At 43.1% G+C, this 25,465-nt stretch overlaps 1 long non-coding RNA gene across 2 annotated transcripts in view; it reads left to right on the top strand.

The window, feature by feature from the left end:
* LOC124625760 overlaps positions 1-24,605 on the top strand; it is a 173,715-nt gene extending 149,110 nt beyond the window's left edge. Inside the window, exon 3 of one of the 2 annotated variants that reach the window (XR_006980715.1) lies at positions 24,579-24,605. This is a non-coding gene — a long non-coding RNA (uncharacterized LOC124625760). Of the gene's footprint in view, positions 1-9,941; positions 9,982-24,578 lie in introns of those variants that run through there. The other variant, XR_006980714.1, reaches the window with a different exon arrangement.
* Positions 24,606-25,465: the final 860 nt, after the last annotated feature.

Genomic DNA, 25,465 nt, shown 5'->3' with positions numbered 1-25,465 from the left:
CGCCGACGATAGTCATCCACGGTAGTGCAGAACTGCGTTTCATCCCTGAAAACAATGCGACGCCTTTCCATGCTCACCGGCCACAGCACCGCTCCAAGTGCAATAATTTGTATCGTGCTATTAACGGCAACCAATCTATTGGATGGCAGTTCTCTTGTCTGGTTGCTGCTATTCTCCAACGAATGGAGTTGGTTGAGACGGAATGTTGCAGGGAGCGTTACCGGATGGCACGCGCAGATGTGAAGGGCTGACCACGTTCCTGGTACACAATGTGGCGGTGCTGTGTTGTAGCGGTCAGACGCCGTCGATGGGCTAAAATGGCTCTGAGCACTATGGGACTCAACTGCTGAGGTCATTAGTCCCCTAGAACTTAGAACTAGTTAAACCTAACTAACCTAAGGACATCACAAACATCCATGCCCGAGGCAGGATTCGAACCTGCGACCGTAGCGGTCCTGCGGTTCCAGACTGCAGCGCCTTTAACCGCACGGCCACTTCGGCCGGCCCGTCGATGGGAACCTTGACTATGAGTTTGTCTGCCTTCACTTTCTCATGCAGTCCAGCATCGGGCCATTGTCACATCCCCAACCCTTGAACTCTGGATATTGAGTGATACGACCAGCCATCCAAATGGAGATGCAGTATGAGCTGCCTTTCTCACTGTCAGGTGCTGATAACGCTGTCGCACACGAGTATGTGGTATTCCCGTATCGTTCACGGCGATCACTCAACATCTAGCTCTTTTCACGCTGCCTATATACCGAACTAGGCCAGGTAACAACACTAAACACGAAAAACGCTAATTCATTCTGCTGACTGTCCTACCTGTCGCGGAGATTACAACTCTAATCATTCACATACCCGCCAATGGTGTGTATATGTACGAAGTTACATTGAAAACAGACCAGGTCTTCTGTGTGCTTCACTTTCTTTATCAGGTAGTGTGTTTGGGGCTGTCGACAATATACACTCACACTCATAAATTAAGGATAATGCTGATACATGGCGAAACAACGCTCTGGTGGGTGGTTTGCGGGTTTAAATCACCTCGGGGTATGACCATGCTGTGCATTTGAACTGCGGTCGTCGCACGGTGGCGCTGGCAGCAGTATACATACACAGAGGTGTGTCGGTTCATGTCAGAGTACGGTGAAGCGAGTAAGTGTGCAGACGTTTTCAGATGTGCTAATGGTAACTGTGTGTTGAAAATGGCTCAAAGAACACATATTGATGAAGTTATGAGGGGCAGGATACTAGGGCGACTGAAGGCCGGTCGAACACAGCAGGTCGTAGCACGGGCCCTCCGTGTGCCAAAAAGTGTGATCTCAAGATTATGGCAATGATTCCAGCAGACAGGAAACTTGTCCAGGCGCTACAGTACGGGACGTCCACAGTGTAAAACACCACAAGAAGGCCGATATCTCACCATCAGTGCCCTCAGTCGGTCACGGAGTACTGCAGGTAGCCTTGCTCGGGACCTTACTGCAGCCACTGGAACAGTTGCCTCCAGTCTACAGACGACTGAACAGACATGGTTTATTCGCCCGGAGACCTGCAAGGTGCATTCCACTGACCCCTGGTCACAGGAGAGCCTGTAAAGCCTGGTGTCAAGAACACAGTACATGGTCATTAGAACAGTGGTTCCAGGTTATGTTCACGGACGAGTACAGGTATAGTCTGAACAGTGATTCTCGCCGGGTTTTCATCTGGCATGAACCAGGAACCAGATACCAACCCCTTAATGTCGTTGAAAGGGACCTGTATGGAGGTCGTGGTTTGATGGTGTGGAGTGGGATTATGATTGGTGCACGTACACCCCTGCATGTCTTTGACAGAGGAACTGTAATAGTTCAGGCACCTTCCATTTTGCACCAGTATGTTCGCCTTTTCAGGGCTGTGGGCCCCACCTTCCTCCCGATGGACGATAACGCACGGCCACAGCGAGCTGCCATCGTGGAGGAGTACCTTGAAACGATATCAGGCGAATGGAGTGGCCTGCCTGTTCTCCAGACCTAAACCCCATCGAGCACGTTTGGGATGCTCTCGGTAGACATATCGCTGCACGTCTTCAAACTCCTAGGATACTTCAGGAGCTCCGACAGGCACCGGTGCAAGAATGGGAGGCTATACCCCAGCAGCTGCTCGACCACCTGATCCATAGTATTCCAACCCGTTGTGCGGGCTGTGTACGTGTGCATGGTGATCATATCCCATATTGATGTCGGGGTACATGCGCAGAAAACAGTGGCGTTTTGTAGCACATATGTTTCGGGACGGTTTTCTCAACTTATCACCAATACCGTGGAGTTACAGATCTATGTCCTGTGTGCTCCCTATGTGCCTATGCTATTAGCGCCAGTTTTGCGTAGTGCCACGTTGTGTGGCACCACATTCTGCAATTATTCTTAATTTATGAGCATGAGTGTACACCATCGTCTCTGTAAGGAACGCAAATGACTGTCAAAGAGGTCTAATAACACATACGTAAATGTGCTTTGGCTTCCCTGCAATCAGACATTACACTGGCCCCAAAGACACGACGGGTAATGTTTTGATTATCACTTGGAAAGAATGGCGTGAGAGCCATCAGATACGACTTCAAGTCACGGCTGGTAGTGAAAGAAGGAACTCAGATGGCAAAACGACGTTGTGGACGTCCTGCGTCATCTCGTTACCTCTCATGCGAGAGGTGTGATGTCATTTTTCAACAGAATAGTGTTCGTCGTCACATGGCATATATCTCTGAGAAATGTCTACGTGATGCTGAGGTACACACATGGCCAACAAGATCTCCAGAGCTTTCCCAGTAGAACGTTTTTTGGACAGTTCGGATGTCAACTCTCCTCCTGTACCAGAATCCAGGATATCAAGGACCTACAACAGCTGTGGGCCAGCTTTGTCTCATGAGGTTCTCAACGGTTTTATAATACGCTTCCTAACCGAATCACCGCATGCATGCAGGCCAGAGAGGGCGCAAAGTCATTCTCATAAGTGCGCTCTTTGTAAATTTGACTCGATTTTGTAATCACTGAAATAACATCGCGTACCTTCTCAACCCGCGAAATATCATTTGTTTTCCTCCTCTCCTTCTGCATGTTTCACTACATTTGTAGCCAGTGTAATTTTTTATTACTCTTTTACAAGACTTGAAATTGTCTCGTTAGTATAGTGGTCGACGTCCCGGTTACTGACGCAGAAGTCCCGGTTCCAGTTACGACGATCAGTTGAGATTTTTCTGTAGTGGAAAGATGTGCAGCAGGGGCGATACCATGAGGTCAAATGCGAGTTGTTCGAGTAAAACGAGCAACGAAATTCGCACAAAAGCCGCCGAAGTGGCCTCAGATTGAAATACTTGCACCAGGCTGGGATGGGAGTCGTCCATTTATTTATTTACCAGACTTATGAATGTACTCTCTCATCTTTGCACGCAAATGCAGTGGCAAGATAATTAACAATGCTATTTTACCTAAAAGTGTGTCCGTTGTCGTTAGAGCTTCCGGTTGTAAGTATAAAACAAGACAGATTTTGTTGACTCGGCTCCTCTTCTGCGCTGTAGTACTTGGGACACGAGACTGCGCATGTTTTCCATCCGCGGGAAAGGACGTTTCGCGACTCCTGCACATCATCAGGGACATCAGCGGGGCCGAGGGAACTGCCGTGAGGTCTCTGCGCAAAACGCACGCAATCCACAAAACTAAAGGACCGCAATTATTTTTGCGCCTTTACGACTGCTGTAATTATTTTGTATGTTATTCTCAAACCTATTTACACATATATTCCTTCCCAGGATGTAACGGGGTGGTGGCAGGAAGGACAACAGCCATCCCTTAAATTAAAGATGGAAAATCCAGTAAGAGCTACGCCGACACTTTGCTGATGGGGGACGAAGGTAGAAGGAAAAGAAGAAAAATGATTCTCAAACCGATTATTATTTTTAATACCAGAGGACTGTTTTCAACTTATAATTAAATTGTTATTATTATTGAAGTGTGGGATTACAGAACACGCACGTGTAGGTACACGATACAGTTAACATTAATGCTTAAATTTCACAACGAGTTGGCAGCAGTCACTGTTACTTGATCCAAGCCTTTCTGGCCACATTAAAATGCATGAAATGGGCAGTTTTACTCGTGTGGCTTACTGTTCGATCGTCACCACCACAGTCACATACAGCGCTTTAATGATATTTTACAAGTAAGCATGGTTAGTGTATAGGGACACTAGTTATTGGATAGGAGTCTAGGGTTCTCAAGTAGTACAAAAATAACTGTCCTGTAGTTTCAAGTTGAGACTTACTTATAGAAAAGTCCTTTATTACAATAAATTAGAGTTTACAAACGCTATACATTGTATCATCAGCAATAAGGAAATAGATTAGTGGACCAGCAAGACAGTTACCTTTTGTCCGTTGCAAACAAATCGAGCGGAATCCAATTCAGGGTGTTCGGACAGTTTTGAGAATCATAGTATACCACGGTAAACTGACACTACGGTAGAATACAGTCGCCATCACACAAATTACAAGAAGAACACGGCAAGTGCCAATACCCGATTCCTCAGAAACGTCGCTCAATGGGAGAGGAGCCAAAATAAGCGAACACGTCTCTCGGCTTATCCGTAGATGCTCGACTGTTCCTGAGAAAACGTCCTACAAAGTCTTCGAGGTAATTTACATGGCTTCATCATGCTACAATCTCAGTCCAAATGCTGGCACAGTGACTAGTGTCACGGCCTTCCACTTTTTGCGCCCCGTGAGTGAAACCCAATCATTGTTTTTATTTATTGTATTTTATATTATTTCATTTTTTCATTTATCTACCCATGTCTGTAGAAGGTTACTACACGAACGTTTCTTATGAAGTCGGGGTATACGAGGGCTTTATATTAATTGTAAAATTACAACTGAGTTTCACAATCAGTATCATACATTTGTTATACGTACAATATACAGGGTGACAATTATTGAACGATATGAAAAAAATGTAAATTAGTTAGAAACTACGGCGTGCACACACTTTATTCAGCATGTAAATGTCACTACAGATATTCGGATTTACGTTATGACATGTTTGATTACCTGCCATCATTGGAGATGATGTGGTGCAGACGAATAGCGAAATTCTGCATGACCCGCTGAAGTGTCGGAACATCAATGCTGTCGATGATCTCCTGAATGGCTGTTTTCAGCTCAGCAATTGTATTGAGGTTATTGCTGTACACCTTGTCTTTAATACAGTCGACAAAAAGAAGTCGCATGTGTTCAGATCAGAAGAATACAGTGACCAATCCAGGCCCATGCCAGTGGCCTCTGGGTAGCCCAGAGCCAGAATGCAGTCCCAAACGTTCTCCTCCAGGACATGAAACACTCTGCTGCTTTGATGGAGTCGAGCTCCGTCTTGCATGAATCACATCTTGTCGAAATCAGGGCCACTTTAGATGATGGGGATGAAATCATCTTCCAAACCTTCACGTATCGTTCGGTAGTCACTGTGCCATGAAGGAATATCGCACTGATAATTCCGTGACTGGTCATTGCACACCACACAATCAACCGTTGAGCATGAAGAGACTTCTCGATCGTGAAATGCGTTTTCTCAGTCCCCCAAATGCGCCAATTTTGCTTATTCACGAACCCATCCAAATGAAAGTGGGCTTCGTCGGTAAACCATACATGCATGCGCATACTAACTGCCATCATGCCCCGCGGCCAACCATGCAGTTTGAACGTCCTAACTCAAACCGTTCAGAATTTATGACGATTTTATTTCATGTAGTTCAGTAATTGTCACCCTGTATGTGACGGCATTTTCAGGCGTTACCATTTTTTAAATTCTCATATTGTTATATCACTTCTTAATTATTATGAGCCGGCCGTTGTGGCCGTGCGGTTCTAGGCGCTTCAGTCTGGAACCGCGTGACCGCTCCGGTCGCAGGTTCGAATCCTGCCTCGGGCATGGATGTGTGTGATGTCCTTAGGTTAGTTAGGTTTAAGTAGTTCTAAGTTCTAGGGGACTGATGACCTCAGAAGTTAAGTCCCATAGTGCTCAGAGCCATTTGAACCATTTTTTTTTGAATTATTATGTTTTATTTTTAAGTTCACTTCCTTGGATGACACCGACTGTAGAAACATTCGAAACGCAAATTCCGAACACCACGAGCATCGCGCGAAGGCAGGTTTGCCACAGCGACATTTCTTCGTATGAATCTCACTCGGGAGAGGAACGTCGTTCATACTATCGAAGATTTCATGCGTTGGCCATAAATTCGCAGCAAACCAAGCATTACGGATCACTTTACTGAAAACTGGCACCTGCAATTGATTATGAATCAAGATACGCTTCAGGAATTTCGCCGACAACAATTTCAGATAATTTTTCCATTCATTTAGCCTATTTTTTAATTCATTCACAAGACATACAACTAGTAGACGAATAATGACAACGTTATTTCAATTCACATTGGAAAGCATTCGCGAAGTATACTTTTACGGACATGGGTAGATAAACGAAAAATAAAAATAACAACCGGCTTCTATGTCTAACAGAAATCATTAATTAATGAACTATGGACAACAAACAGCTTAGCATTAGAAGGGACATCAGCGTTAATACATCCGCTACATTAAAAGATAAAGAAAACTGATCTTAACAATTATAGAGGGATCTCCCTCTTACCAGCGGCATCCAAAGTCTTATCCGCGGCACATTTAAAGAGGGCTGAAGGAATAGTCGACCCACAACTAGGAGAGTATCAAGCAGGGTTTAGAAAGGGAGCATATTGTGCAGAGCAAATACTAAATCTAAAGAAGATAAGAGAAATGAGGAAAATTAGAAACTTGTAATACGTGATAACTTTTGTTGATTTTCAAAAAGCATATGACTCAATTGATAGAAATGCACTGATCAACATTTTAAAGGAATTTGGACTCCACAATAAAACAACAGAAATAGTTAAAGGAACTTTAACAGCAACAATTTAAAAAATAAAAATTATGAGGGACCTGTCAAAACATTTTGAAATACAATCAGGAGTAAGTCAGGGAGATTGCTGATCACCCCTACCTTATAACTGCGGGTTAGAGAAGGCAGTGAGAGCATGGAGAAAATCCGTCAATAGTAAGTGTATTTAACTACGAAGAAACCCAAATGATATCACCATAGATTGTCTAGCTTTTCCAGATGATATGGCATTAATCACTGACTCATTGGATTGTACTAGAGAACAAATCACAGAACTACAGAAACAAGCAGACCAAACAGGACTAAGAATAATTTTTGTAAAAAAAAAAAAAATCTCATGACAAATATCAATGATTCCCGTGAAAGTCTTAAAATTCATAACAGCACGATATCTAAAAAAAACTGTTTCAAATGCTTAGGATAATGAATAACAAACTATAGAAATCAGAATAGATAAAATGACGAAAAATATATATAACAAAACACTTTGTCGTGGAACAAAAGATGTGACATAATCAAACAGTGGTAGGGCCTGAAACACTGTAAGCACTAGAAACACACTAACAAGATTTGGGGACCTTGAAGAACTGTAAAAAGTTGAAAGAACAATTCCGAGGAAAGTACTGGAACCTAAAAGTAATAGTAATGTTGAATACAAATTAAGATCAAACAGACAGTTTTATTTGAAAATGGAAAAGTTAACTGATGTAATGAGGAAATTAAGACTGCAGTTTTATGGCCACATATACCGAACTGATAATAACAGACTAACCAAGCAGATCTTAAATTTATTAAACAGCTACAAATCCAAATCCACATGGTTCATCGAACTTAACAAAGATATAAAAAACACAGGAATTAGAATGCACATAATAAATATTTAGAGAAGCAACACAAAAGGCAGGGTTTCAGAAAGAAAGAGACCTGCAAAAGGAAGAAATTGTTCCCAAAAAGAAAAAGAACGACACTTTCGAAGGATGAAGGAGGTATGGGAGCAACGAAAATTAAATACAAAGAAGTAAAACCAAAACTGATTCATCGTACTCTCCTAAAGAGTTATTCCAATAAACAAATAAATAAATAATCAGGTTTCGGGGTCACAAAAATGTAAATCCGCGACGCTAGCCACCGTGGCACAGTATTCACTAAGGGTCACGTAAAGTACCTCGAAAATTTTGGCCGTCGTTTTCTTGGAAACTTTCAAATATCTACGGACAAGCCGAGACATGGGTTCGCTTATTTTGGCTCTTATTCCACTGAGCGAAGTTTCTGGGAAATCGAGTTACGGCACTTGCCTTATTCTCCTCGCTAGTAGCCCGTAACGCTGCGCTCAAGTCGCTTCAACTCTCACTGAAGTACAGGTTTACATGCCGACTTGTCGTGAAGCCAATGCAAGTATCGAGGGGTATTCGGAAAGTAAATTCCGATCGGTCAAGAAATGGAAACCACTGCGAAAATCTAATAAAACTTTACACATATGTGTTCAGCAATGTCTCTAGTATGCCTGTCGGTCGCATCACTTCGCCCTTTTCAGTTCCGAGCGCATGGTGAGCACATAAAGATGTGTAGAAAATAATGTCTCCCACGAAGTATGAGGTCCTGGTGAGAGATTTCGCCTGATGTTATGCAGCCCACATTACAGAACTGTCATACGGTTCCTACTTCGTGACAATTCTCGGTCGCAATCTGCAGGGGCAATGAAAATGCTCCAGCAGCGTTTTCGATGGGAAGTGTTTGTCACCCGCACTACAGCCCGAAATTGGCTCCCTCTGTGTTTCGTCTCTGCTTACATTAACTACTGGTTATGAAGACAACATTTTCGCACAGACAACGAGCTACAGATGAGCGTAGAGAATTGGCAGGAAGAACAGGCGGCTGCCGTCTATGACGAGGGTGTTGGAAAATTGGTACAACGCTACGACATATGTCTAAGTCGGAGTGGTGACTATGTAGAGCAATGGCTGGAAGCTGTAGCTAACTGTGGCAGATAAAATATTTCTGATTATCACAGTGGTTTCCATTTCGCGATCAAGCGGAACTCACTTTCCGAATAGCCCTAGTACATCGGCCGATCGCGACAGTGAGTCAGGAATTTCACTTTGAACATCAGACACTCTAAGCAGTTATACGAGCGGTGCTTTTGAAGAAGAACGAAGAACAATGTAAACGTACCATTCTACGGGTGAAAGTCCTTTTCTTAAATCTTATTTCTAAATGTAGAATAACACGTTACTTGCTCTGCTAACTAGACTGCAGGTCAATCCTTGAATCAGATCATTTATATTATCTGTGAAACGTATAAAAACGTTTTTGTAGCGACCACAATTAGCAGTGCAGTGTAGTTCGGTTCACGAGCCTATCACCCGTGTGCTACACAACTATTATATTTTGCGCGGATAAATTAATTCCGCGCCGGCAGTCGGAGCTCTGTGTTGTGTCCGTTACTCCGTGCCGTTTATTCTTAGTGTATAGTTTTTTACACGTTCTTAAGTACCTTTTTTATACTGAGTTCTTGAGAAAACAGTCAACAGGTCACTTATTCGTTTCCGCGCGAGTCTTGCCTTGACATACACTGCGTCTAAAACACGTCCTGTATTAATTACCGAACGAATGAATAAAGATTTTGTCATCCCAGTATTGGAGATATCGTTGTACGTTAGTTATCGCAAACTATCAGACTAACCGGTCGGTCTGGCCAGCACCTAGCTCTTCGGCTAAATTTTGGACAAGAACATTTACTGACACAGTTTAATTTTGTCAGACACAGAAATGTTTAGGTTAATTTTTTTTCTGATGCAAGTTTTGGATGGTATGGTTAGAACTCAGGAAAATGGCGATCTCCAGTTCCTAACATTTTATTTTGTGGAGTACCACTAAAAGATACAATTTGTAGTAGTTTTTCTTTTGCGTAAAACGTTGTTAAATCACCTGATGTACACTCGCAAATTAGAATGACCTACATTTTTTCTTCTTTTGCAGAGTCATCAAGGAAACGCGACTTCCTTGTACCACAAGAAAGGTAAACAATTTAAAATCGTTATCTATACTATCTGATCAAAAGTAAACGGACGCCCATATATAACGCGGAATTGACCACTACATGTCACGAGAGGTGGACGCGTCAGTAGAGCAGCAGGCGGAGAGTAGTGTGTTGTCTAGCAGAGAAGCAGTAACAGTCAGTAGAACGGATAGCGCAGTGGGGCTCAGTCACATAGAATGTGGAACAGTCACTTGGATATCACCCGAGTAACAAATCCATCAGGAATATTTCAACCCTTATAAACCTGCCCAACACGATTGTTGCTAAAGCCCTTGTCAAGTGGAAACATGATAGAACCACCACACGTAAACCAAGGACAGGCAGACCTCAAGTTAGTACTGATGAACAGGGATCACCGAGCTTTGCTGAAGGTGACTGAAAAAAATCACCTGAAGGATTCACCCGTGAATTGCAAAGTGCTACCAGTAGTGCAGCTAGCACAATGAGTGTGCGTAGGGAGTTAAAAAGAAAGGGGTAGAACGGTCGTACAGTTCCCCACAAGCCACACATTTCTTCAGTCAGTACTAAGCGACACTAGAGGTTGTGTAAACAGCGACGCCAATGGCTAATGGATGACTGAAGACGAGTGATATGGAGTGGTGAAATGCGCTGTCGCGTATGGGAAACGTCACCTGCCTTTATGTGTAGCGCCAGCAGTGAAGTATGGAGGACGTGGTGTTGTGGTATGGGACTGTTTTCAACGGTGAGAACATGGTCCTCTTATTGTGCTTACGAAAACACTTAATGGGGATGAACGTGAACGCATATTACATTAGCGTGCTGGGTACAGTAGAGGAATACTTTGTAGATGATGATTGATCATATCATCCTGACAAGCAGCAGCATCAGTGAAACACTAGTTTGTGGATAATAACATTCCTGAAATGTACTGGCCTGTGCAGAGGCCCAACTGGAACCCAATGGAACACCTTTGTGATGAGTCATAACGTCGACTTCTCTACAGGCCCCAGCGTCCAACATCACACCTACTCCTGAACAAGAATGGACTGTCACTCCTCCACAGACATTCAGACGCCTCACTGAAAGTGTCGCCAGCAGAGATCAAGTCGTCACAAAAGCGAAGGTTGAACGCATCGTTTATTAATGTCCGCTAATAGATTTCCGGATACTTTTGATCAGATAGTGGACTTTTTAAATAGGATTCAAAAGCATTTGAAAAGACGCTCATTAATTTTAGCATTGAAACTTTTCGTAAACGTATCCGAGAAATGTGCTAAAGTTGAAAACAAGAGGGCCATAATAAGTTACCTCCGTGTAAACTCCACCAAGTGCGGCTATCATGCCAGGCACTGTCAGTGTATGCAGCCAGACGGTAGGTTCACACGACTAGGATAAATGGTATTTCTCAGCTTAACGATACTTTTTACTTCATAGATACATGCTCAGCAACTTTTATTGTAAATGGAACTGTATGTTAACTTCTAGCTATTAGAAGCGACTTAGGAAGACTACTGTGTACTCGTGTTTAAGTGAACAGCTGTTCTGAAAGCAAGTGAACAGCCGAATTGTTTGAATCAACGGTAAAGCGTGTCATGAAGGCCCCAATTTGAGGTAGTTTACAGCGCATTTCCTGAAAATTTTTGCGAAGTCTTTCAACGCCAACATTAAGATGAATTTTTTCACTATACTCATCTTTCAACAGTTTTAGAATGTCCTTAAAACAATTATATCGTACCATTAAATAAATATGTTTGCTCCAATATCTTGATTGGTACAAGAGTTAAGAGAGGTAGCAGTGCAAGAAAGATGCGTGTCCCCCTGCCCAGTATCATTCGCGTAAAATCTCGTTTCGATACCTCAAGGCCTTCACGAAACAAAAAGGGGTATATATTTTTCCCTGTATATTACGTCGGATAAGGCTGAATGCACTCAAAAATACAACAGCATCAGAAGGTAACAAAAATCATCGGACTTAATCTGTGATATACTTTTGTTTGGTTTTAAACGCGTGTTGAGTGTCAGTTAGGTGCTGGGCGTAAGGATGTGCGCTGTTGGTAAATCGTCGGTGCTGATTTCAATTTCCTGATCGAAGTCTTAACATCTGTGGTCGATAAAATCGACACCACAATTGCGGTGTTTCAAACGTCGATGTTACGATGTTTCAAACGACTTCTGTATCGATAAAGAAATTTCCGATGTTTAAACATACTGTATCTGTATTTCGAAAATATAAATGACCATCGAACATTCCTAGCTGAGCACTACACAGAATAGTTACCTGTTCACTATATTTTCAATACATTTTGTCTCAACTAAGCGCCTGTAATACTTGGCGGTCAACTGCTGGACTGACACGTCTCATGTTTTATTACCGTAATGTACCTTTATTCATTTGGTTTGAGATCAACTGAGGCTAGGTGATGTATGCTCACGTTTATAGAAAGCAATATTCAGTGATTGCAGAGATTAGAATGTCAATAATATTTTATTTCTCTCTAGGTATGTACTGGTAGTTTCATGCAAATCTTTCTGTAATTTTTATCAATGGATAATCCTAGACCGAAGCCGCACCTGAGAGTCTTGTTTTCCTCGACGTGGCGAGATTCCGTTCAGCACTTAGGAGCGACCACCCTTTCTGAGTTAAGGTCCAGTTACCGGCAGGTCCAGTGTGGTCGAGCATATAAGCCGCTCGCCACAGCATTGTCTGAGTCTGGTATACTGCCAGAGGCGCATCCCAGAGTGGTCAACATACCGTGTTTCGCACTAGTAGTGGTCCGGGAGACTTCCCCGAGAAAATCAGATAACATAGCGGGAGAACACTTCAGTTTGACCGACCCGCTGGGCCGGTGCAGCGAGGCGTAACTGTTTCAAAAAAGGAGTTTGTCCTCAATTTGGAAAGTCCTTACCAGAAATGAGTGCTGTGACGTGGTGAGCACCCCGTAGAACCGTGAGAAATCACGTCGCCCATGTCTACAGACAGGACAGACCGGGCAGTTTGTTGAAAATTTAGATCGCGACTCCTTGCTAGTAAACAGTAATAGTTCAGCACGGAGGCGAAGCTAAGCGCTGGCTTCCAGAAAGCCCAAAACATGGAGCCAGCGGATTGGCTAGAGAGACAACTCGATAGAAGAGTGGGGACGTCAGGAATACTTGTTCAGAACAGAGCCCTTCCATAGGTTAACACTGCAAACTTGAAAAGTGTTAATTTATTTACGGCCAGGCTACTGGGCAGAGTTGTGATTGGTGCACCGAGAGGCGCACAGACATAGAAAAGAGAACGAACCGATTGACTGAGCGCCGAACGGAGTGGACTTCCTCTCGAGCAAGCATTGCGTCCTCAACAACATGGACCCCTCCTCCAGCAACACCTACCATTACTTTTGCTCCAATACTCCCAGGTTTTGGAAAGATGGTGCGAGTTAGGCAAACGACTTCGACGACTCATAAGTTATTGGGAGGCACGATTTTAGGATTTAGCAATAGTTTCTGATCTCGTTAGTTCAGAAAGAGTTTGCAGGTACATTCAGTTTATTTCCCGATATAGTACACATTTAGATAATCAACATTTTGACGTAATCACGCAGTTACTGAACGGGTACCGCCAGTTGCTATTTGCACCAGTGATTTATGTGACGATAACGTCATTTATCCCCTTTTTATTCTGGTCTTTGCTGAAACTACAGTATTTTTAATGTTCAACAATCATTTAGCCTATGTTCTTGCAATTTAAGATGGTCAGTCAAATCGTTCAGTTAAATTCATGTCTTTGTTTTCTAGCAGCAATCTGTAATAAGTTAATTTCATTTCGAATTCTGTTTCATTTGTTATTTTGATGGCTTCCTTGCCACTAATCAAGTGTGTTACTAGACGGTCCACCAAAGTCTCATGTTTCATAGGACTATTTTCTTAAATAAATTTATCCGTTGCCCACAGTTCAATTAATTCAGATGAGAAAGTATCTGCTGTGTCCTCCGTAAGATACGAATCACAGCCATACATAGAGGAGCACTGAGTCGCCAAGTGATCAGGTGCAACTGGCAGGAAGAGAACCCTTTGCCGTCTAAAGTGCTTATTGTTAAGAGGTGCCTTGCTTACGCGCAGCACCTGCGCCGCCTCGTCACAGGTCAGCTCGTTCTACGAGGATCTGAAGGTGCCAGCGGGGTGGTCGTACGAATCATTCACATCGGAGGCATCTGTACATTAATCTAATTGATGCTAATTAAATGAACGCTTGACGGAACGTAGAAATCAGTGGCTAATACCAGGGAGGCTGGCCTACGTGTATGTCGGAATCAACCACCAAAACATATAAAGGTACAAAAATGTAAAAATTGTTAAGTGGGAGGAACTTTCGACAAACAAATGTGACTCTCGTTCTTAGGCATGAGCAAGCTAGGGGGCCAGTTTAGAAAGTGTTCCGTTCACGAAATGACAGTTTAAAACTAAGAACGTGGTGGGCAGATGGGCGAACATCAATCACTTTACGAAAATTCAAAAAGTACAAAATAATTCATAAAAGTACGAGTACGCTGGCACTCATTGAGCTCAGGAGAAAAAGTTCTATGCATTAAACATGATCACGAAATGACAGGTTTGAACTAAGATACACAACTAAGATAAGCAATCAGTTTACAAAAATTCATGAAGCACTAAATAACTGACAAAAGTATTGGCCTTCTGCTATTCATTGAACTCAGGAGTGCAAAATCTATACATTAAACATGGTCAATAAAAGCTAGCTTTTGAAGTGTACCACACGTTGGGGGCTAATGGCTAAAATTGAGTCAGTTTACATAAAGAAAAAGTCACTGACATTTCGAGAAAATAAATCGGCAAGATGCAACCCGTAGATAATAAGAACATAGAACTTCTTTTCAAGTGATATTCCTCATCTTTACCCTACAAAGATTGCCACAGGACCCCAGCTCTAACGGTCTTTTTTACAAGGCAAAGCGCGACCAAGACAACTACGGGAAACGCGACTAAAAAAATTCAGTATAACCAAAATTGGTGAAGGCTGTGGATTGTCACACTGAGAGACAGTCCTAAGCCAAGTGCAAACAAAAACCGATTTACTGTAACACAATGCCTTCGCCATGAAATCATAGCAAACTAGAAGAGTACCTTTGTAGCTTACCAAGACCAATCAGACGGTGACTAGCGATCGTTCCGTAGGCTCGCGCGACGGGAGGCGTGATGGGACTTGTTGCCAAATTCTGCACTTGCACTTAGGGGAAGCGGTGCATCGAACCAGTATGACTGACCAGTGTCTGGTTTTGCCTCAAGCGGTCGAAAGGTTAAGTAAGTACTACGAGTTTACAATTCTACGAGCCCCTTTGAATACGTTGGAGCGCGTTTCAAACCACTTATATCTTCCCAATTACACATATATACACAACAGTACGGTAAAAGAGAAAAACGAACTAAATAAGAAGTTAATAAATGAACACATCCGCACTCTCCCTTAACAGAGGCAATATGAGTGATGCTGCAGCGAAACTAAGCAAAGGAACGAAACGAAGAAAAAAAATTACATGAACTAGTAAGTGACAAGAAGTCAAGACGCAAGTTGCACTCAACTTTTATCAAAGCGGGTCTTATTGATCCCTTTCATGGATTCCTCTGTGGCAGGCTATAGTAATGTGGTGCAATGATTACAATGCGTACCAAGCTCACAGACATGTACCTGCAAACAAAAAATTAATTAAACAACTATTTTTAGAGGACATAATTAAAGTTGTATAACCTTTCTAACGTTGCATGGCGGACGTTACCATTTTTAGCAATTCTCTGTTCTATTCTATCACGTATGGTACGATGGAGAAATGGCTATCTGTATGCCTCTGTTCGGACCCTCTCTCCTGTCTTAGTCTTAACTACCTTTCCAGAGATAACGAACAGACTAAGCAGAAGTATTGTATTCTTCCTAGATTTTCGTTTCAAGAGGGTCTCGCGAGAATACGTCACCTATGCTCGAAAATTTTCCGATGTTTGTTCCCTGGTCATCTCTGTAACACTTCCATGTGGGCGATACTGACCTCTTCCGATCCCAGTGTTGTTCCTTCAATTTGTTTCCTGTGTGTTATCATGCCTAACTGACAAAGACCCCTAAGCTTCTGCAGTACTTTGATTGGTGGCACTAGCGTCTTGTATGTGAGTCCGTTACATATGAAAATCAAAGTCTTTGATTTGCCTTTCAAATGGTTTAAATGGCTCTGAGCACTATGAGACTTAACATCTGAGGTCATCAGTTCCCTAGAACTTAGAACTACTTAAACCTAACCAACGTAAGGACATCACACACATCCATGCCCGAGGCAGGATTCGAACCTGTGACCGTACCAGTCGCGCGGTTCCGGACTGAAGCGCCTAGAACCGCTCTGCCAGTTTGCCTTTCATACTCATTGTATGTGTTCATCTCATTTTATATTACTACTCGGCATTACTTGATCATAAAGTGCACCCTATTCTTGCGATCGCGTTTTATCGGATCTTTTCTTTTTGTTGTAGGCGTTTGCTTCCATTTACCTACATTTAAAGGAAACTGACATACATTTCACCAAGTGAGAATATTGTCCAAGTCTCTCTGCAGTGCCTTACGATCGTCTCAATTGCTGCTGGTCATGACTAATAGAGCGCTTATACCAAAAGTATCCGAACACCCCTATGTAATACAGAATTGAGCACTAGATGTCACTAGAGCCGAACCCGCGATTTTAAAAGGAGGAGCAGAGTATTGTGTTGTCAGTAGACCAGTAGATGAGGTCGGTCGGGAGAGCACAGTGACTTCGAAAGTGGACTAATCCTTAGATGTCACCCGAGTAAGAGATCCATCACGGACATTTAAAGCATTATAAAGCTGTCTAAATAGATTTTTGGTGATGTTGTTGTGAAATGCAAACGCGAAGCAACAAGCACAGGTAAACGAAGACCAGACAGACTTCATTTACTGACGAACGGGAATCATGCGCAAGGTGGTTGTAAAAATCGCGAGAAATCGCAGTACTCGTGAGCTCCAAAATGCTACCAACAGTTCAGCTAGGACAAAGAATTTACGTAGGGAATTAAAAAGAATGGGGTGCAGTGACCGAGAAGTTCCTCAAATGTCAAACATTTCTGCAGTCAGTGCTAAGCGAAGCTTGAGGTGGCGTAAAGAGCGACGCCATCGGACAGTCCATGACTAGAAACGTGTGATCGGAGTGATGAATGACACTATAGTCTGTGGCAAGGAAAGGTTTGGGTTTGGGTTTTGCGAATGCGTACAGAATGTTACATGCCATCATTTCTAGCGCCAACGGTAAAGTACGGAGGAGCTCGTATTAAGGCCGGCCGGGGTGACCGAGCGGTTCTAGGCGCTACAGTCCGGAACCGCGCGACCGCTACGGTCGCAGGTTCGAATCCTGCCTCGGGCATGGATGTATATGATGTCCTTAGGTTAGTTCGGTTTAAGTAGTTCTAAGTTCTAGTGGACTGAAGATGTCAGAAGTTAAGTCCCATAGTGCTCAGAGCCATTTGAACCATTTTTTAGCTCGTATTCCAGTATGGGGATCTTTCCCATTGTTAGGTCGTGTTTCCCCTACTACGCTTAAGAAAACAATAACTGCGGAAGGATATGAACACATTTTGCCGTATTGGGCACTGCGTCCAGTATGACTATCTGTACGACAATGCACCCTAACATAAAGCAACATCTGTGAGGTAATGGTTTGTGGGCAACATTCCTAAAATGGTCTGGCCTGCCCAGAGTCCCCACCTGAACATAGTGGAACCTGTTTGGGATGAGTTAAAACGTCGACTTCGCTCCACATCCCAGGGTCCAGTATCACTGTAATCCAAGATGGCCGGCTTGTCAGTAGTGCCTTAAAGTCCGTCTGGTCTTAAAGGGTACACTCATGGTCATAAATTAAGGATAATGCTGATACATGTGAAACAACGCTTTGGTAGGCGGCTGCAGGTTTAAATCACCTCGGGGCATGACCATGCGGTGCATTTGACCTGCGATCGTCGCACGGTGGCGCTGGAAGCAGTCCACACAAGCAGAGGTGTGTTGGTGCATGTCAGAGTACGGTGCAGCGAGTAAGTGTGCAGACGTTTTAAGACGTGCTAATGGTGACTGTGTGTTGAAAATGGCCCAAAGAACACATACTGATGACGTCATGAGAAGTAAAATACTAGGCTGGTTAAACACAGCAGGTCGTAGCACGGGCCCTCCGTGTACCACAAAGTGTGATGTCACGAATATGCAACGATTGCAGCAGACGGGAAACGTGTCCAGGCGCTATAGTACGGGTCGCCCACAGTGACAACACCACAAGAAGACCGATATCTCACCATTAGTGCCCGCAGACGGCCACGGAGTACTGCAGGTAGCCTTGCTCGGGACCTTACCACAGCCACTGGTAGCAGTTGTCCCCAGGCACACAGTCTATAGACGACTGAACAGACGTGGCTTATTCGCCCGGAGAATGCGAGGTGCATTCCACTGACCTCTGGTCACACGAGAGCCCGTAAAGCCTGGTGTCAGGAACACAGTACATGGTCATTGGAACAGTGGTCCCAGGTTATATTCACGGACGAGTCCAGGTATAGTCTGAAAGTGATTCTAGTGAACCAGGAACCAGATACGAACCCCTTAAGGCCCTTAATAGGTACCTGTATGGAGGCCGTGCTTTGATGGTGTGGGGTGAGATTATGATTGGTGCATGTACACCCCTGCATGTCTTTGACAGAGGAACTGTAACAGGTCAGGTGTATCGAGACGTCATTTCGCACCAGTATATCCGCCTTTTCAGGGGTGCAGTGAGTCCCACCTTCCTCCTGATGGATGATAACGCACTGCCCCACCGAGCTGCCATTGTGGAGGAGTACCTTGAAACGGAAGATATCAGGCGAATGGTGTGGCCTGCCTGTTCTCCAGACCTAAATCCCATAGAGCACGTCTGGGATGCTCTCGGTCGACGTATCGCTGAACGTCTTCAAACCCCTACGACGGTTCAGGAGCTCCGACAGGCACTGGTGCAAGAATGGGAGGCTATACCCCAGCAGCTGCTCGACCAACTGATCCAGAGTATGCCAATCCGTTGTGCGGTCTGTGTACGTGTTCGTGGTGATCATATCCCATATTGATGTCGGGGTACATGCCCAGGAAACAGTGGCATTTTGTATCACATGTCTTTAGGGACGGTTTTCTCAACTTATCACCAATACCGTGGACTTACAGATCTGTGTCGTGTGTGTTCCCTATGTGCCTATGCTATTAGCGCCAGTTTTGCGAAGTGCCACGTTGTGTGGCACCACATTCTACAATTATCCTTAATTTATGAGCACGAGTGCACTTTTCGAGATTTCGCCTGTGTGTAACAATTATTACTCCGCGGCCCGAGTCGTGGAGCACCGCACCTGCTTGCGAAACGTCAGCTCGGCTTACATCAGCAGCAGCGGCGGCACCGGTACCAGTTGACACGGCATCAGCCACCAGGGACATCGGCTTCAGCGGCGGAGGCGGCGTGTGACGTCAGCGACTGCGGGAACGGAAGACGCGTCAGCAACAACAGCGTCCGTAAGTGAGTAGCAACAAGCAAAGCAGCAAGAGGACCGCGAAACGTCGTTCAACGGCCGTGTGACTTTTTTGTGCCCCACCTGTTTTCTGTTTGTACGCTACAGCAAAATAGACTAGGAACCGATTCTATTTAAGAAAATAGAAGTGACTTTTGCTTCCAACAGCGAAGAATTTAGGACGCGTGCTTTGTACCTATCTGATTGGCATATCCACGATACAGCGTGATTACTGGAAAAAACTACTCTCTGCTGGTGCCACTAGTCCTTGTAGCGACAGCGCATCACCAAAAATAGTAATCACAGTTACTTCAGAAAGAAAACAGAGTGACAGCGTACCTAGCGGCAGAAAAACTGTCGCTATAAAACGAAGTACATCTGCTGAAATGGTATCGTCAGTAACATCCTCAGACGCGTCAACTGAGGAAAACGAACTGAGGCATAAAAGAACCATAACAGTAATACCAGAAACAGTATAAAACAGAATTTGGGCACGCGTCATCACTCAAGCAAAATTAGAAGGGCAGAATGAGGAGTTAAATAAAGAGAATGAGTTACGTAAAGAATTAGCTAGCGGTAGTGTACCAGGTGGGCTGGAACGAATTTACCGTCTGCAATCAGAAACAACCGATATCAAATCAGAAAAGGTTGCGGCCGCTAGTTCAGCTTCAAAACCGAAGATCAAAGTAGAACGCATACAGCAAGCCAAATCAAAACAGTCGAGCGTTCTCTTCTTCTAATCGGAAAATAATCAAGACGCCAAGGCCATACGCGAAACAATCCATAAAACAATCAACTTCAGACAAGACAAAATAAAAGCAATCAGATCCATAGCAAACACAGTCATCTTAGCCGGCCGCTGTGGCCGTGCGGTTCTAGGCGCTTCAGTCTGGAAGCGCGCGACCGCTACGGTCGCAGATTCGAATCCTGGCTCGGGCATGGGTGTGTGTGATGTCCTTAGGTTAGTTAGGTTTAAGTAGTTCTAAGTTCTAGAGGACTGATGATCTCAGATGTTAAGTCCCTTAGTGTTCAGAGCCATTTGAACACAGTCGTCTTAGAAACGGAAACACAAGCAGATAACAGGAAAATCATAAAAAAGACAGCCCAACTAAAAGATACGACATGTGAAGAGCCGAGAAAATTCTGACCTCTCCTTGTAGGTCGCAATTATTCTAACTGATCAGGGCGTCCACACCAAAGATTTTGTGGCTGTTTAGAAATGCTTCAGTTACTGAAGCCTACGCCACCCACCAAAACTTTGCGATAAAGAACCAGTCTGCGGAAAATGTGCGAAGCCAGACCGCAAGAAGTTAGAATGCCGAGAGGAACCCTCAGTTGGATGTATACCATGCAAATACAGAAACACGACATGAGATAAGGGAGGGAGACGTGACTGCCCTACCTAAAAATGGTTCAAATGGCTCTGGGCACTATGGGACTTAACATCTGAGGTCATCAGTCCCCTAGAACTTAGAACTACTTAAACCTAACTAACCTAAGGACATCACACACATCCACACCCGAGGCAGGATTCGAACCTGTGACCGCAACAGCAGCACTGTTCCGGACTGATGCGCCTAGAACCGCTCGGCCACAGCGGCCGGCGCTGTCCTACCTAAAAGCAATTGTACGACAGGTAAATAGAGAGGACTAGATATGGCATCACCGACAACGTCCACTAACACGGAGCACGAACTACGAGAGGTGTTAAATACTGCTTCTCCACAAGTAACCTACTTGAAATGCCTTGAGGTAAAGCTTTGTGTTGGACAGGGATTCGAACCCAGAACCTAATCAGATTGTTATCGAAGCACAATCAACTGTGCATATCGGATTTTCTCGGCAGTAGCTAGATGTTTTAACTGAAATGACGAGACGAAACATTAATTTTTTCCTTCCCAGGACTCCAACCCGACACCTATTGCTGTTATATTATAGAGAATACGAACGATAAATATGGGTTTGTTACACCAGTAGCGGAATGTGAGCATGTTTGAACTAGAAATAATATGACGAAGAGTTCAGTACTGACTGGAAACCGAACCCCACACATATCGTTGTTGACTACACACAAAGAGATGTCAGCTACCGAATTTTTCTCCACCAGCATCCTTGAACTTAGAGTTATCTCGCAAATATTTCTGTGTCTCACTGGGAGTCAAAAACGTCAGATATCGTTAGTGTTGACAACGAACGAAAATACATTAAAAATGAAAATTATTATACACCAGCAGCTAGGTGTTATCATGCGAGAGATTGATAATACATAATGAAAACTCTAGTTTTGAGCCAGGATTCGAGCCCACTCACGCGCAATATGTGGAGATGTTGAAGAATCTGCAGTTTTGAACAAACAACAAATTGTAGTCGAGCTATATTGTCACGAAGGGATAAAATTCCGCGTTAAGGGCGGTCTGAGTTGCATTCCCAGTTCCGAACCAATTTTATCGACATACAGAAGCTCAAATAGAAGATGGAATAAGCGTCCTGTGACCCAACATAGCGTTTGATTCGTCACTAGAAATAAATAACTAGTATAATAAAGGTTTCTGGTATTAGAGTTTCTACATGTCACCACTCCTGACTTTATTGTGGTTCATCCTAACGTGTACTTGGTAGAGAAGGAATATCACGATTAATATGAATTTCAGACCACAGCTTTACCTCAAGGCATTTCAAGTAGGTCACTTGTGGAGAAGCAATATTTAACACCTCTCGTAGTTCGTTAACAGGGACAATAGATGCTGGGCAGGAATTCCTGTCCGTTAAAAATGTTTACGTTATGTAGTTTAAAGTTGATATTTGCCAACTGATACTGTCTGAAATCGAGGTGTATCACTGTCTGTATGCATAGTCAGGAATGACTGTTCATTTCCGTCAGTCACGAAATCTTTGCTTAGTCTGCATGACCTGGGTTTGAATCCATATGCAGAACGAGACGGTTCGTCGTGACCAGTTGAAGTTCGTACATATTCTGAACTAGCTGCTCGTGAATAATTAAATTTTTAATGTCATTTAGTGTTAAAAAATAAGTACGGTATGTTACTTTGTAGAGGAAATAATGAATACGACGAACTTACTACGTGCATTACCTATCTGACGTAATAATAAGAGTGGTAACATTTCAGGTATGTCATTTATTGTAATAAATATGAGCTTACAAGCCTTAAGGACAGTCTTATCTGCGATAAGGTGTTCCCCGATATTTTTAGTATCGTGGTATATCCTTACATCCTGAGATATTGCGATACAGAGCAGTATTTTCTAGTGGTGACTTGTTGGAACCATTTTCAATAGTCAAACGACTGTACCGAGGAGCGATTAGAGGACCTGCTAGACAGCTGCGATATGTGGGTTGCATGCGAATCAGGCGAAATGCAATTTAGGTAGTTCGGATACTTTTGAGCACGACTGTACATGATGAATATTTTTGTATTGCCATTTTTGCTCTATGATAAGATCATATCTGGAATCATTGTACAATGTTAAAATAATTTAAGAAAAGTTAACAAAAAAATTGTGACTGTCAGCGGTCTCTAAAAAACTTGGCCGTCCGTTGTGGTCGAGCTGTTCTATGTGCTTCAGTCTGGAACCGCGCGACCGCTACGGTCGCAGTTTCGAATCCTTCCTCGGGCATGGGTGTGTGTGATATCCTTAGGTTAGTTAGGTTTAAGTAGTTCTAAGTTCTAGGGGACTGATGATCTAAGATGTTAAGTCTCATAGTGCTCAGATACATTTGAACCATTTTTTGAAAAAAAAATATTTAGCAAACAATTGCAGTAGAATAGCAGTCATTGTGACTTTAAATTGTTTGTGTTCGCCGCGTTTCACAGATATTGTAATTGCCATCTATCGTGTGTACTTATACGTGATGTTTGTGCCTAATAACAAAGACTCTTTCGAAATCAACTCTAGAACCATAGCAAGACCTGTGGTTAAAAAATGGCTAGTGCCTCTCAACAAGCGCACATCTTATGAAATGATCCTATGTGAGTGGAGTGACCAGTCATTTCTTGATAACAGCGCTGACGGTCAATCAATGAGGTTAAATGTTTCCGGATATCTATCAATCCAGAGCGATTTACAGTGGAATGGACGCATAAATCTAGTTGTGTGAAAGGTAGGCGATACGCTCAGGTGCATAGACACTTACGGGCGGACAATTAATTCACGAAAGATGTCGCTAACAAAACTTGGGCACAACTGACGCTTAAATGCTGTTGTCGGCCTGAGTGGCTTCCGGAGTACACATAATATGCACGTACTTGCATTAACGGGTGTGGCATCAACAAAATGAACACTGCATCACGAAGGTGTGCACACGCTTGTACATTACGACAAATTGCCACTGCAGTGGAGTAGAATTCACATCGCACGGCGCAGTTTCTCGTAAAGGCGCGCTCAGTTCGCTTAAAGTCTCAGTGAAGTACAAGTCACGACCCTCATTGAACGCGAAGACAACGATACAGGTATAGTGTATATATGCTTGACTATGACCATGAGTTGAATTCGGCCGATCGCTATATATGATGAAGAAATTTATTTTAAACAACAGATAGTCTAAGCAGATTCGTGACCTCTTTTTATGAACGGTACTTTTAAAGGACAAATAAGAGCAGTGTAGGCGCACCGTTCTAGGGGACCATAGGAACCTAATCTTGGTGAAAAATTTTTTATACTTTGTTTTTAATCTATGAACAACACGTTGTATGCTCTGCAAACTATACATCAGCCCTTTGAATAACGTGTTTTTGTTGTCCACGAAACGAATAAAAAGCTTTTTGGACAATAGTTTATTTCCGATTTTGTCGGGTAGAAAAATTTGTAGTTAATATTGTCTTATAATACAAGTTTTGATGAAAAGACTCGGTCTCAGGAAGATAACAATCACCAGTTCCTTTCCTTTTCTGCTTGTAACCACCTTTCGCATAGCATAAACACTACTTGTTTAAGCCCTAAAACACAGAATTTTTACTAGATTTTCTTGTGTATTCACTGTTGTTAAGTCAGCTGACACGAAGTCACAGATCAGAATAATTTTTATTTTTCTTCTTTTACAGAGTCTTCAAGGACACGTGACTTCCCTGTAGTACAACAAAGGTAAACAATATTAAATTATCATATATATCGGGGTGTTACTTTAATTCCACGATTGTGGAACCTATTCAGTGTGATTTAGTAGATTCTTTACTTCCCATTTAGGATAAAAATCAATCAGACGTTAGTTAAGTTATTAGGTAGTTTCGTAGTACTGCTAAACAAGTCGAATAGAGTGTTAAATTGCCATAAGTAAGAGATAAATGAATCTCAATCATTTATTTATTATGCTTCTGTGAAGTGAGAAATATTTGCTTCAGTTTCTTATACTCACTTTTCGAACTCTCATTTTGTATCAGTAGTCTATATACGCAGGATAAACTCACAATAACATCTTGTACCGGCATGAGTTTTCTCATAATATCAGGCGTTAAAATGCTTTGAACTGGCGCTAGCATTTGATGCACAGCGGGTGCCAAACAAATGTTTAACAATCGATGAAGAATTGAAAATGAAGTTTCGTATACATCCTCAGCAATGCAACATACACCGTCAGTCCAGAAAGATTCGAGTATGGATTAATAAAAAATAGAGAAAAGTTTAGATGGTGGTTTCTACATCATCTTCTCCAACTTGACAACAACGCAAGTGCAGAAGATCATACAACCTCGTGAGACTGTCAGGAAAGTCCTTCTTTGGAATGTTCCATACACGCATCACATTGGTTTGAACGTCGATTTATGTCGTCAGAGCGTAGACCCTTCATGTAATTGTTTATAATTCGTCGTTTTGTGGTAGATTCGTATCGATAACATAACGATTTTTTCCAGAAAAGAAGTGTTCACGTTTGACATTTCAATCAAAGCGAGGAAGGAGTCCAAGCGTCATTGTTTTTGTTCGGGAGTCGAGA

This window comes from Schistocerca americana, chromosome 8 (genome assembly GCF_021461395.2).
Source record: "Schistocerca americana isolate TAMUIC-IGC-003095 chromosome 8, iqSchAmer2.1, whole genome shotgun sequence".
NCBI lineage: Eukaryota > Metazoa > Arthropoda > Insecta > Orthoptera > Acrididae > Schistocerca > Schistocerca americana.
The sequence above is the reverse complement of the archived record's forward strand: the minus strand, read 5'-3'. Positions and strand labels throughout refer to the sequence as shown.